The 14,693-nt window shown below is 43.1% G+C and overlaps 1 protein-coding gene across 2 annotated transcripts in view; it reads right to left on the reverse strand.

Moving 5' to 3' along the window:
- mpp7a (MAGUK p55 scaffold protein 7a) overlaps positions 1-11,663 on the reverse strand; it is an 87,523-nt gene extending 75,860 nt beyond the window's left edge. The window contains exon 1 of one of the 2 annotated variants that reach the window (XM_049006123.1): positions 11,409-11,663. The gene's annotated coding sequence lies outside the window, so the exon portion shown is untranslated. The remainder of the gene's footprint in view (positions 1-11,408) is intronic. The other variant, XM_049006125.1, reaches the window with a different exon arrangement.
- Between the last annotated feature and the right edge of the window lie 3,030 nt (positions 11,664-14,693).

Consider the following 14,693-nt stretch of genomic DNA (forward strand, 5'->3'; position numbering starts at 1 on the left):
CTTCCAACTGCTCCGCCCACAAGCAGCGTGAGGGTAGTGAAGTGGATGTGTTCATTTCGGTAACGGGAGCACAGAAGTGCACGGACGGCACTATGTTTAGAACGAAGCATGCGGCCAAAAATCTGCAAGCGGGAACAGAGAAGCGGCGGCTCACAGCCTTGCGTCTAATTAAAGGAAATAAATGGCACGTCTCCTAATTACCAGGCCAAGCCCCCGAAGATGAAGTGCCAAGACCTCGAGAAGGAGCCCATAGACAAAAACAAACTCATGGTCCAGGTATTAGGCAACACAGCTGAGAGGGTAGTAGTGAAAGTCATGAAAACCAAACCCACTTTTAAGAAGCTCACAGCTAAAGATCACACTAAACCCGAAACCATGGAGATACTAAGGCATTCAAGCAGGGTTAACACAGAAGTCCGTCTCCAGGAAATGACCCATGACAATGGACACATTGACGACAAGTAGTGACATCGACACCAGACAGTACAGGACCTCCATCAGAAGGCAGAAGGGCCCGCTGGCTGTCATGATGTGATTTACCAGATGTTCACAGCATCATCTGGGATAAAATGTTACTGATCATTCCGATTTCCAAACTTGCTGCATGATAAGCAAAGTTCAGACTAGAGCTGCCACAATAGCAGATTTTCAGTACATGGTCAAAAGAATTCATGAAAATGATATTATTGTGGGATCTTTAGAAAATCTGCACAAAATTAGAAAAATGCTACCAGTGAAATTCATCTTTAAATTTATTTATTTATTGTGCGTTTTGTTTCTTTTATGGAGGAATACGAGTGCAGTGAGGTGGAGAGTCCGTGACCATAACTGTATAAAAGCTTAAGGAGAGAGCAATTACACTACAGTGAAAAGAGAACCAAAGCTAAAGCCCCCTTTTGCGGTTACGGTTGATCGGTACGTCCAGATACAGGGGTGTCTAAAATCCTGCCATTTTTTACGAAATCCTGTAGCAACACCATTAATATTTAACAACATCAGGTTCGGTTTTGCTCTTGACTGCATGTAATCGAACATCAGCCCTGAACAGAATATCGGGTTTAGTATCCCGATTTTGGATTATTTGTGTTCACCGTTTATTAAAAGTCCTGTATAGCACTTGCATGTCTCTCTGAGTGTGTGTTTATGGGTCTCATTCAGTAGCCCAGTCATGATGGGGTGACTATGCAAGTCCCTGACTGCTACCACTACTAGGTGTATTATAAAAAAAAAAAAATGAAATGGATATTAGTTATCATAAATGCTGGTATATCGAAAATACCCTTTGTTCAGACCATTAATTACACGGGACATGTTTTAGACAGGCATCCAAGCTCCTTCCTGCCTGGCATCTCACCAGCCAACTGCTCCAGAAACAGCAGAGCACCCATCTGAACACAATGATGAAAAGAAAAGCACAAAAACTTCCACTTTTCCTGGTTAGGTGGCCTAGAGCCTATCCTAGGCAGTATGGGTCACGAGGCTGAGGTACACCCTGGGCGTGATGCCATTGACGAAAATTTGTCCGCCATTTCTCCTTTCCATCACAAGAGCATTTTTAAGGGAGAAGGGAATTTTAAAAACGTCCTGGCAAGCAAAACAAAACAGCGGGATGTGAAACGAATGCCCTCGGAGAGTACACAGAACCACCCATTGTCACTGGACGAGAGATAATCTGCATGAAACAGAGAGAGAGAGAGAGAGAAAGAGGTTGCCATTGTGATGGACGTAATGAGGTCAGAGGTCAAAGAGCAAAGGCAAAGCTGGGGTTGCAGATCTTGGTGACGGGGAAGCCAGAAAATGAGGCATTCAGGTTGGAACATGTCATCATCCCCCAGCCCCCCTTCAATAAATAAATATAAAAATGCCTGATATTGCACAGGGTGGCCGACATAGCAATAGCCCCATATGATAATTCTATTTGTTATGATGCCAGACTACTTTATGTGGGCCACCCTGCACAACTGTGGGTCTTTTGAACAAATCATACAAGTCTTGCACCCCTCCCCCACACTGTGCCTCCTGGGGTAGGTTCTAGGCTCACCGTGACAAGATAAGCAGCTAAGGAAGATGTATGGATGCGTTTCATGCTCAAAATGCACAGGTGTGCGCACACACTCAGCTGGTGCTCTACTGAGACAGACAGGGCTGTGTATGATTACCTGCGTAATGACCTTCACAGAACTCTCAGTATCACGTTACAGCATTATGCTAAATTATTCAGCATCGTATGATGCAAGGGCTCCTCCTTTTCTGACACAGACTTTGGCCAACGTGTCAGCTGGTCAGATGCTCATCTCCTAGACATGGCATTGGCTGACCATGTGCACGGAAGGCGGGGCATAAGCGTGAAATTACATTTATATAGAAAATACATAAGGTGGAGTGAAAATAAAACACAGCTTCACAATTACATAAAAGTTATAGGATACAACAATATGCTTTAGAAAATGGACATTACACACAAAACAAATGCATTAACTGGCATTTATCAGACAGTCACTGGTTGCCAAAGTCTAGTTTCATCATTACAGTAATGGATTATTAATCTGCTCCTGTGCCATATTTGGCTTAGAGAACAATCCTTTAAATGCATTACATAAAAGTCCATAAAATCTTTGCTTGGTTTTAAACAAATTAAAAACACACACACACACACACACACACACACACACACACACACACACACACACACACACACACACACACACACGCGCGCACACACACGCGCGCACACACACACACACACACAAAGTTTAGGATATCCATAACAATTAACCCTTCAGCAAGCATGACAAACTCATTTTTGGGACAAATTTCTAACTTACTGTTTGAAAAAGAAAAAGAGAAAGACGACATTTTTTACCATAAATTCTTCCATCTTCATGCATCACAATCACTTATACTCAGGGCTGTGGTTTTTAACAAACTTAAATCTAAAAGATCCCTCACTTGAGCATACTGCAACCTCAAGTATGGGGGCGGATGTTAGGTCCCAGCCCAGACTCGCTAACTCCAAAGGGTATCGAAGAGGGGTGGGCATAGATCACTCTGACCCGAAGGACCGACAATACTGCACTGTCTCGACACCCGACAGGACAGCACAGATTTGGAGAGGCCAGTGCCACACCAAGAAGGGGGGGGGGTTGCTGAATACGGAAGCGGGCCGAACCGAGACCCAGCTGGTGGAAAGAAAGAGCCACATTGTTCTGGATGCAGCAGACAGAGGAAGACATACTGGAGAGGGGGGATTCACAGGAGATCCTGAAACATCTGCAAAACTTTGAAGGGAAGACATTTCTCCTCGACACCGAGTCCCATTCAGCGGTTCTTATCGGCGCTGAAAGAGCCTCCCACACGCACACGCTCCGTTCTCTTAAACCGGACCCCCCTCCCACCCCGTCTTGGGCTTAATGAAGAAATTCCTGGCTCTCACCCAGCCCGTTTACGGAGACCCAGGTTCCCGCGAGTCCTCCCTTACCGATAAGAGGCCAGGCTGACACCACATCACGAAGAAAAATAGCCACCGCTCAACTCCATGTTCAAAGGCCGCTCGCCCTCTTCCACGCCACAGCGAGGGTCCATGTGAAATATGCTAAGGAGGCATGCATCCAGCCAGCAAAGACCTCTGATACTACAGCGAAAAATTTGCTAGAGCGATAAAACACTTTATTTGCCATTTGCACAAATATGAGTACAGGTACACTGGAGTTCTTCAGTATTCACATATTCGATCTCGCTTTCCTTTGAAACATACGTGCACATTATTTATATACACTGAATGGATAAAATTATTGGAACACCTGACCATTAAACCTACAGGAACTTTTATGACGTCCCATTCTAAATCCATGGGCATCCATATGGAGTTAGTCCCCCCTTTGCAGCTAAAACTGCAGCCACTCTTCTGGGAAGGCTTTCCACCAGATTATGGAGTGCATCTGTGGGAATTTTAGCTCATTCACCCAGAAGAGCATTTGTGAAGTCAGGCACTGATGCTGGGCATGAAGGTCTGGCTATATGCGTGCTGTTTTGTATATTAAACAAAATACTTCTTAAATTTCTTGTCAGGTAATTCTGATGTTTTTTTATTATATCAGTTCTTCCAACCAGATCACAATAAATTATTTTTGTACTTCATTTATCATTGTTTTCTGAGTTTGTAACCGTTTTAAAGGAGGCATTTGTACCGTGATTCAGCAACAGGCTATTCACATAATCAATCGACAAAGAAAGTTCTTAAGTCCCACCCCAAAGTACTGGAAATATCAAAGTAGTACCCCAGCTGGTTTGGCACTTTTGGTACTGGTACTTAACTGGAAGGCGAAAATACCAAAAGTACCATATCTGAAGTACTGTACTTGGCGCGGTGGAAAAGCGCTCTTACACATTAGGTGCCTCAGCACTCGCCAACCACACTCTCTTCCTTTATATGGTCTGCCAGTTCATGGCTGAGTTCCTGTTGTTCCTAAACCCTTCCACTTTATAATAATACCACTTAGGGTTGACCGTGGAATATCTAACAGGGAAGAAATTTGATTTACTGCAAAGGGGTCATCCTATGGCTCACTGAGTATTTCAGAACGACGCATCCTTTCACAAATGTTTGTAAAACTGACTGCATGGCTAGGTGCTTGATTTTATACAACTGTGGCAACGGGTCTGAATGAAACACCTGATTTCAAAAGGTATGACCCAATGCTTTTGTCCATATACTATATACATACACATACGCATACATACACGCACACACACACACACACACACACACACACACACACACAAGCATGAGAGCAAAGCTTGTCATCCAAATGTCAGGCTCTTTATCCCCTACGGCTGGTTCATACTTCTCCACATATGTACAAGCGGACGCATCCGTCCGAACGTTTACGATGTGCTTGTTGTCAATCTGTCTCCAAGAACGAACCCCTGCTGCACTCCAAATCTGTGTCCATGCAGCGGTGTATGCACGGCTCTGGACACACTGTGCACGATCAATTCACTAGCGTCCACTTTAAATACCAACATGGATGCAATTGACGAGTGTTGGAGTGGTTTTCAAACCCTACAGACTATTTACAAGGTAATAAAACTGTTACATACATGCAAATGCGTGTCTGAGTACAGACTTGTCTCAAATTCAAAATCTCACCCTAGCCAGCTGGACAAATGGGTCTCTGGATTTGTAAAACCTTGAGACATGGACACAAACCTCACTGCCGTGGTACGCAAGCATGGAAAATCAGAACAGTAGTTTATATTATTATTAATATATTAATAATATTAATATAAAATACAACAAGTTGTGCGCATGTGCAAAGTAAGCGGCTTGACCAGCGACTATGAATATTTCCGTGCACGCAGACGCAGAGTGGATGCGCAGACTGTTGCACTTATGCAGAGAAGTATGAACCAGCCTTCAGGGGGTTAAACAGAGATGTGACTATTCTACAGAGGACAGGATTCAAACCCACGGCCGTCCAATCGTAGGCACAGGGAACACATATCACTCCCCATTTTTATTCACAAATTAAATTTAAGCATTTAATATAAATACTTACTCGCATAAACTAATCATCACTAAGTTCTTACACTGCTAAAGAAACCTTGTGCATGTCAACCTCGTTTAGCACAATCTTAATGGAAAGCAGCCCTGAAGTGTGGGGGCCAGCAGATGATCGACCAGCCTGTCTCTGGAGAGGGGATGACCTCAGTTTGCCTGCATGTAAAAAGATATTCAAATCCACTCCAACTGCAGAGCGGAGGAGGACTGGAGATCAGAGACAGGCAGGTAAACTGGGGACGGGGGAGGGGGAAAAGGAGGTATCCTTGAACTTGGATTCCATATTTTATGGGCATGACCCTTTGGCAAATTGGGACCATTTCAACGAAACGTGGGGGAATTTTAAGGAATATTATAGGATCCATATATTATATATACATACACATGCATTTAAATATTATGTATTACACACACACACACACACACACACACACACACACACCACTGCTAGACTGGGGGGCAATGATGGTGAAGCTGGCCCAGGGTGCCACATGGGTTTCGAGCAGTACTGCCCGTGGGGTCTCCTCTGCGGGACGGACCCCAGCTCCTGAAACCACTCCAGCTGCTATATTTACCCATCAAAACCCCACGTGTCAGCCTGAGAAATGGTGTTTAACAATTAAGTGTAGGCCGCATAAGGCGGGGCACAGGAGCCTATGGATTGGACAGTGTTCAAATGAAAGACGTTTTCCCGCCCAAACACATGTGCCATAAATTACAGTGAGAGGCTCCCATTTAAATTAAACTGCGGTGCCACAGCGCAAGAACACCATTCCACCACCCGTGTTTTAAAACAGGCATACATTTTCACAAAATACTAATTTGACAGTGACACGCCTTTCCACAAATACTTATGGTTGACAGGCCAACGAGAAGTTTTCTGCTGGAATAATGTAGCCACAAGTCAAGGCAAACAAAAAGGAACAGAAGTTTTGCATGATTCCTATAACATCATGCGACAATCATTGCCGTTCGACAACTGAAACTTAGGTCATGCATATGCAAATTTTGTATTCAGGTAAAATACATCACAAAAAACACTTACCAGTATGTGAAGATCTCAAATTATTTTAGAATGACAGAGTGATGCAGGACAGATCGGGCACCTTAAGTTTCCCCATTCATTTTCCAAGATGGTTCACCAGTATACAGAATCACCCCAGTAAACTGCTATACTACAGCAAACAGAAATCATGACCAGCTGTCAATAGAAGCAACAGCTAAACAGCTGCCCATAAATAGAATTTCTTCATTTCTGACCAAAGGCAAACTCAAGATCAACATGCTCACCTGGTTGCAACAAATCAGGGTGACTGCTGAAGATCATTGGTTGTGCATCAGTCTTTATATATGTGATTAAAGTAAAGACAAGAATCTGACAGTAAGAGAAATTCATGCATTCCAAGTTATCAGCGCAGGACACCACGCTCCCCCTGGATAAATCAGAGAGAATCCTGGAATAACAAGAACTGGGAAGACTGAAGCGGCCAATCCCTGGCCAACAGCCATACTCATTGTGACAGACATGGGAATTCCCCATTCCCCATGTCCCATAGCAAATGGCAAAAAAATATGTCCAGCACAGGCCAGCTTACGGCGAGAGCCACACAGAAGGAGCCAGCTCGATACCGAGTCATACAACAAGGGGGGGGAAAAAACAGAAAAACAAAAGGGAGGTAAAAATATCAGCTGGCATAAACAAGTAATCACTGCCGCCCCCACCCACCCCACATACACACACAAACACTGTAATAGCCAAGATGGATGGTGCTCACCAAGAGGGGAATGAGAGGGTGTACACACCACAAGGAAGAAGGCCAGCTACTAAAGGGGGCCCTGTGGTGAGCCCTGGTGGAGAGCAGAACCCTGAACGGACCACACAGGGACGCAGAAACCGCATGCCTTGAAGGAACCCACAGAGTCACCTCCGCCCATAAGCACCACCCCGAAGGTGGAGGTTCGCTTGAGTGGATGGGGTTGGGGTGTTCAACATAGGCACAGAAGTTCCACTGTGTAGAACAAATTACGTTCCTGTTAGCATCCCTTGTGACACATTCGGCAAAACGTCCATAAAAAAAAAAATTGTGGCTGAATCACTGTTAAGGAAACCAAAATATAGGTTCTAAAATAATGGCTGTAACTGGGATCATTAAGTGCCGTTTCCATATTACAGCGATTTAGTTTTATTTAGCAGTTATATTTCTATAGTTAATATCATATGCCACATTTCACACTGCTGACATCTTGTTCCCTCCATTCCAGGCACTCAGCTCCATATCCTGGACGTACAGGATGGTATTTAATGGTAGTTTTCCATATTCACAGTGATATTACAATTCGGGATTAAGTTAATGCACAACAAATGGTTTTCAAATTCCTATAAAAGATGCAAAATAGATAAGTTAAAAGCAATGTTAATTGCATTTTTCACATCCCATTGATAAAACAAACTACAAAACAGACTCACAAAATTAACCACCAATAAACCAATATAGGTTGTATCTTCTGGTTTACAGCTGGCTGACAGATGCTGAAACATGTTTGGTTATTTTTGCCTCAAACGAAAACTGGTGAATAATTGATGAATAAACTCATGGGTAGAATTGTCATTACAATTCGAGGCCTTCCGTGGAAAACTCCCGTAAATATTTAATCAAAGGGTACACATGCAACTTAAGTCTATTGTTCAGCAGCAGACAAACAGACCTTGCTCTGATGTCTGTGTATTTCTTACATAGCATTCATTAACTGCCACCCATGCTTAGAGTCAAGATGATTTGGGAAAAGTGTTTTTTTTGGGTTTTCGGTCACCCACTAAAGGTAAAATTGACTAGTTTCTGCCACGTTGCACACTAATACAATACACACAGACATCCCACATATGCACGGAGCATCCACCTTCACAAGGATGCTCATTCTTGCGCTTAAACGCGGAGCAGACGGCACTTCCGAGCGTCTCTCCACATTACTACCTCAACTGCATGGGCTTGGCCAGGCACTACATAAAGATGTTTTTCCAGCCCCATGTCCTTTGCACGCGCATTTTCTGCTGCCCGTATGACAGGACTGAGGGGGATCTTTAAGGCCGGGGATCAGTTGCTGCCGGACGGTGTCCAATAACGCGCATATGCTGTGTGGACTCATTCCAGCACCCCACCACCCAGTAACCCAATGCTGACGAGGAAAGCGCATCATTCAAAGCTGACCTCAAGAAAGACGAGACACTCCTCAGTTAGCTTGTCAGCTTTGATATGAGCGGTGCGAGTTTACAGTGAGGGCCAGTCACACATCAGTCAGTCCCCCAGCAGCATCCAAGAAACCGGGTGTCCCTTTGCCCCACTGCCACCACCACCTCCCTTGCCCCCCCCGGACATATTCAATCTCAGAAAAAATCCAGGGGAAAAATTTGTTTCAAATTAGTTTCAACCCGTTAATGCTAAATTCTGCAATCTGAGTTGTCCGCTGTTATCTCCATCTGACCAAGGTTAGCTGAGTCATGAACACAAGATCCTCACGCTCTAATAAGGTCTAATCTAGTACCCCATGTGACATGGGGGGTTTCGGACACATCATCTTGTTAACTGGGGATTCCCTTTTCAAAAGGGTGACTGGAATAGGGAGGGGAAAAACTAATTTAAAACAGTTCTGGTGTGAAAGGTACAGAAAGACAAGTACAGAGGATGGAGTCCGCTTACAAACAAGTCAAATTTATATGATGACACTCTGGTGGCAGAACGGAGGCCGATTATACACTGGCTCAACGATGACTGTAACCCTACAGAGGAGGAGGATGCCCCAAACCCTATTTCTCATATTCCCCCCCCCCCCCCCCCCAAAAAAAAAAAAAAAAAAAAAAAAAGATAAGCAGCCAAAATACGCCTTTGGCTACACAGTTTGAAAAAGCAGTAAAGTTGCACGAAAACAGCGGCCAGCAGAGAAACCCCTGGCATGGCAGCCGGTCTTTAGCAATCAGAAAAAGCGCTTTAAATGCGGCCGGAAACGGTAGTAACATTGCATAGGATGTCGTAAAAGATCTTAATTACAGTTTCTTTCGATTAATCGTCTTACGTTCTCGCCATTTGTGCACCAGGAATACTGAATATTACAAGCTCCGATCACAGTGATGTGTACATTTATCACACTGGACCCGGGTGAGACACCTGGGGAGGAGGGGGCACTTTGATCTCCTATCCGGGTTGCAAAACCAAACCCGATCATCTTAAAAGGTCAAGTGATCCTCGTCTTTTTCGCTCGTCTTTTTCGTTGCGCCACACTCAAGATGTTAAATAGCTGAAGGCTGAGCCCGCAAAAAGGCTTACCGGCTTTGCTCTGGAAAAGTCTGCCATTTAGGCCAGCGTCCCTGAAACAACACGAGACTGCTGAGTGATCACAAGCCAAGCAGTCCTGAGGTCTGATGTAGTGGAAAGATCAGGCGTCAGAACAGGTCTCCTGCTTTCCGCAGAGATGGAAATAAGGGCAGGGCGAGGGTGAGATTGGGACGGGCATAGACTTAACCCCCAATGCAGCCCTTTTACATAATGGGATCTCTGGTTAGTGTCACCAACTCCATCAAGGGGTCACTACATCTCTTCTCCAAAGGTGGTGACACCGATGACGACTCGGGAAAGTCAAGTCCTTCTTTAAAGCAAGACCCCTGCACCAAACGCGACCAGGGCTGTTACAGATTCACTGCCCGGTGGGAGAACGCTGGGGATTTATCCATCAACAACTCAGAGACTGCTATTTTAATCAACAGGATGGTTGGTTTGACGATGCATTACCGTCGTTATTGTGTATACCCCAATCAAAGTGTTCCTTTTTTGGTCGGTTATAAAGGCAAAGCATCAACCTTATGGCCAAGAGCTGGTCCTAATTGTTCGTATCCAGTCCAAGTCCTCCGCGTAGCAGAAAGAGGGGGAGGGAAGAAAGGATTTTTCAGTTTTCGCCTCCTTGAAAAATCTACTTACAAAAGTTGTTAAACTCGTCAAACCACATGCGTGTCGCGGAAGTGTTTACGGTGTTAATAATGTTACTAGCGCTATACCAGAAAACAATCGAAGGTAAATTAACTGCTTATTAATCAAAAGAGTGCAATTAAGTTTATATATCGAGCATTAGCAGCTTTTAAACATTTCGCCTTTAACTATATTTAGACTCCCGTTGGTACTTGCATAGCAGAGGTGTAGAAAGCAGGTGAAATCGGCAGTTAAGACCAGCAACACCTGACAACCTCCTTCAGTTAAAACCACAAAGGCAGCGTAGGCTGCTTTGGAAAGATGACGAGATCCTGCTCCTAATACCGCCTCAAAGGCAGTAGATCACAAGTAACCAAAACTGACATCAAGCTTACTTCACGGTATGTGATTTCACGTTGACAAGAGAACTACTGCAATTTAGTAACTGAAAACAATTAATGATCTGCGTTAGCTGCTCAAAATTCGTTATAGAGAAACGGAGGGATCTTGCCATCCGATGTATACAACTCAGATGTGTGCCGTGCCGTGGGATCAAGTAGTATAAATCACAAACCCAAACTACTTTATCTGTTTTTTTAAAAGCGGCGCTGTCAGTGTCAGGCTCCATGTCAGCCCGATTCCCTGCGCAAGCATACACGGAGACAGCTGCTCCTGCTGTCCCAAAAGACCCACGCCTATTGAAAAGGTAGAACATACTCATGGCAACATCTACACGTTAGCGCATAACTCCGAGAAACCGAGTTTAAACTATTACAGGAAATAAACTAAGAGCGAAGAAAAAGAAAGTTAACTGGTGCTTGACTCAAGTGCGTGCGTAGTAAGACACCAAGATGACTAGTTAGTGTTACTATGACGGTTACGGCAGTACTTACTCTATGAGGCTGCAGATAGTCAGCTCTGTAGTTCACTAATCACTTCCCTTTGTACTTTTCCCCTGGAAAGTTTACTTTTTCGAATACAAGGCTACCACAGTCTACTCATAAACTAGCCTATTTCCCAGGCGAGTGAATTGAGATGTTCCGCTTTGTGAATCCACGCTGGCCGCCCAAGCGCATCCTTGTTTTCCCAACGATATCCTTTCAAAAAGGGGACGCTCCGGAGCGCGAGGCACTCATTCAACGGATTAGCCTACCGGAAGTAAGAAATAAAAGCCCGCGTCTGATTGGTTCATACTAAACGATAGGGCGGTGTATATTCCAATTCAGGTCATGCAGCGGCGTTCTAGGTTTGGCAGCGATCTTCCAGTACCTCGGTAACTCAGTAATGTCAAGTCAGCATTAACTTACTTAACAATACGTTTAAAGCCCATGATACAAGATATAACATACTTTATTTAATTTTATTCTTTTTGCAATATCCTTCATTGTAAATAGTTACAATCAAACCTCAAACCACACTGAATTTGCATAGTACTTTGCCTATAATCATCCAGCCACAGACAATTTAGAGAAGGTATAGTTTTTATTTAAGGTAAAATAAACACAAAATTATGTTTGTCTAAATGACAAAATTTATCAGTTTTGTTGAAATTCATCGTGCCTGCACAATGTTACATGAACTCTCATCACCTCGTAATAAGAAAGGTATGTTTTTATATTTAAAATTATGTGAACAAATTATCACTATAGTCATCACTGTATAATCACTGATGCAGGCCTGTGACTGGGAGCCCTACAACCTATGTCAGGCAGCATAGGGCACAAGGCAGATGATAATTCAATGGGATGGGATGCTTGTCCATCATAGGACACACACACAAACAAACATACACATAACTGCAAACTATACGCAATTTGGAGGCAACAATTTGCCAAACCATGTATCTTTGCACTGAAATAAACATTTTCTAGTTTCTATTCAAGTGTTTACTGAACATTAGCATTTAAGAATTATTTCCAGTTATTGAAAATACATTTTTTATTACTTCAGCAGACATATAGTTACCAGAATCTGTGTGTATATTTTGCGTAAAATATTTATAATTTGAAGGGGCTTGCACATAACTAATAACATTGTTCTAAATAACATTTCTTTGGTCTGGTTATTTAAACAAAATGTAAAATGATTTTTCATGAAGACATCGACAACACGATAATACAACGCCCCCTGGCGCCAAAAATATAAAGTCGCGTATTGCGTCAGCGTTTCTGCTCATCCATTTCTTCAACTCAGAAGCTCATTACACTTAATGCGATTTGACTACATTTACATTTGACGTCAAAGGTGATAAAAAGTTTCGGAGCTTTCAGTCTCCTTTTGAACATAAACAGGTACATCATGCAATGCAATGAGTCTTCAGCTACATCATGCACTTGCTCTTGAGTTTAAAATGTCAATTTACGTGATTAATTTGCAGAGGAGTGCTATGCAATTGCATGTGGTATAATGTCTTGTGTTTTTTTCACATGTCGCTATGGAATGATATTTAGTTGGAGCATCACAGTACAGAGATACTTTCGACAAAGTCATTAACTACTCAGCATTCGGAACGAGGTCCACCAGCGAAGCAACGTCCCTATGTAAAGCGGCTTTCACTGCGGCGTTAGCTAAGGGACAAGCAAATACGGCAGACAATAAAATAAAACACACAGAGATATGACAGACATCTGAAAGCATGAATAGAAATTATGCTTAAGTCTGGAAGCGAAATATTATCCACTATAAATAATTAAAAGGGGATGCATCTCACTTACGCCATTATTTTAAACACTTCAAAAGGCTCAGGACTTACTTGGTGTCGTCTCACATTTCACTAGTTGCACGAAAAATTGAAATGATTCCGAATGTCCACAAGATGGCGTAATAGTTTACTACGGTTACTTTAGCAAAGAAATGCACACCATGTTCCTACGGTGTACGTATCACAGTAACAAAAGAAATCATTCCTTAAAAATGATTCAAAGCACATTTTAAATATTGGCAGAAACACCCCATGAAAATAACTCGAGACTGTTCTTATAATTGATGGTTCTCCCTGCGTGGTGTTTACTAAATAATAAATGAGTACTTTGTGTATAGCCAGTTAGACTGTGAAAGGAGCTAACTGTAAATACAGTTTCAATAGCAAAATAAACATAATAATGGCAAAAGTGTGAATGAGTGAATAGTATCTGAATAAATTGAAGTGTGAATTGGCATTTACATGTAATGTATATAACACATTAATAACACATACATACATACATACATACATACATAAATACATACATACATACATACATACATACATATTATATATACAGGAGTTGGACAATGAAACTGATACACTGGCCAATATAGTGTTTGAGGTTTCACACCTATATATGTGTGGCCTGGTGGCCAGTCTTCACTAATTGCACCTTTCGTCAGTCAGGGCAGAGTGTGAAGGTTGAATTAACAGAGAAATAGCACAGCTGTACTTAAAGTATTGCAATCCACACAATGTAATGGGAGACATGTCAAAGTTTAAAAGAGGCTAAATTTGTACACCTCACTGGCGCATCTGTGACCAGGACAGCAAGTCTTTGTGGTGCATCACGTCCCACAGTACTCAGGGTAATGTTGGCATGGCACCACAAAGGATGGAGCACATCCAACAGGAGTAACTGAATGCAAGAGGAAGCTGTCTGAAAGGAACATCCAGGTACTAACCTGGATTATATCCAAAAAACATAAAAACAGCCACCCAAGTCACAGAATTAAATGCACACCTTGACATTTCTGTTTCTATTTCCACCAAAACATTGGGTGCTCCACAGGGTTAATGTTCATGGTCAGGCTACTACAGCCAAACCTTTGGTTACTCATGCTAACGCTAAACATCAGTTTCAATGGTGCCAACAGAGCAAATCTTGGGCTGTGGGGCATGTGGAGCATGTACTGTTCTCTGCTGAGTCCACCTTCGTTGTCTTTTCCACATCTGGGAGAGTTACAGTGTGGAGAAACCCCAAAGAGACTTACCACCCAGACTGTTGTGTACCCAGAGTGCAGCATGGGGGTGGATCAGTGATGGTTTAGGCTGCAATATTATGGCATCTCCTAGGCCCACTACTTGTTCTAGAAGGGCGTGTCACTGCCAAGGACCACCAATCTATTCTGGAGGATCATGTTCACACAAAGGTTCAAGCATTGTACCCTGAAGGTGGGGCTGTGTATCAGGGTGATAATGCACCAACACA

This window comes from Brienomyrus brachyistius, chromosome 1, assembly GCF_023856365.1.
Source record: "Brienomyrus brachyistius isolate T26 chromosome 1, BBRACH_0.4, whole genome shotgun sequence".
Taxonomy (NCBI): domain Eukaryota; kingdom Metazoa; phylum Chordata; class Actinopteri; order Osteoglossiformes; family Mormyridae; genus Brienomyrus; species Brienomyrus brachyistius.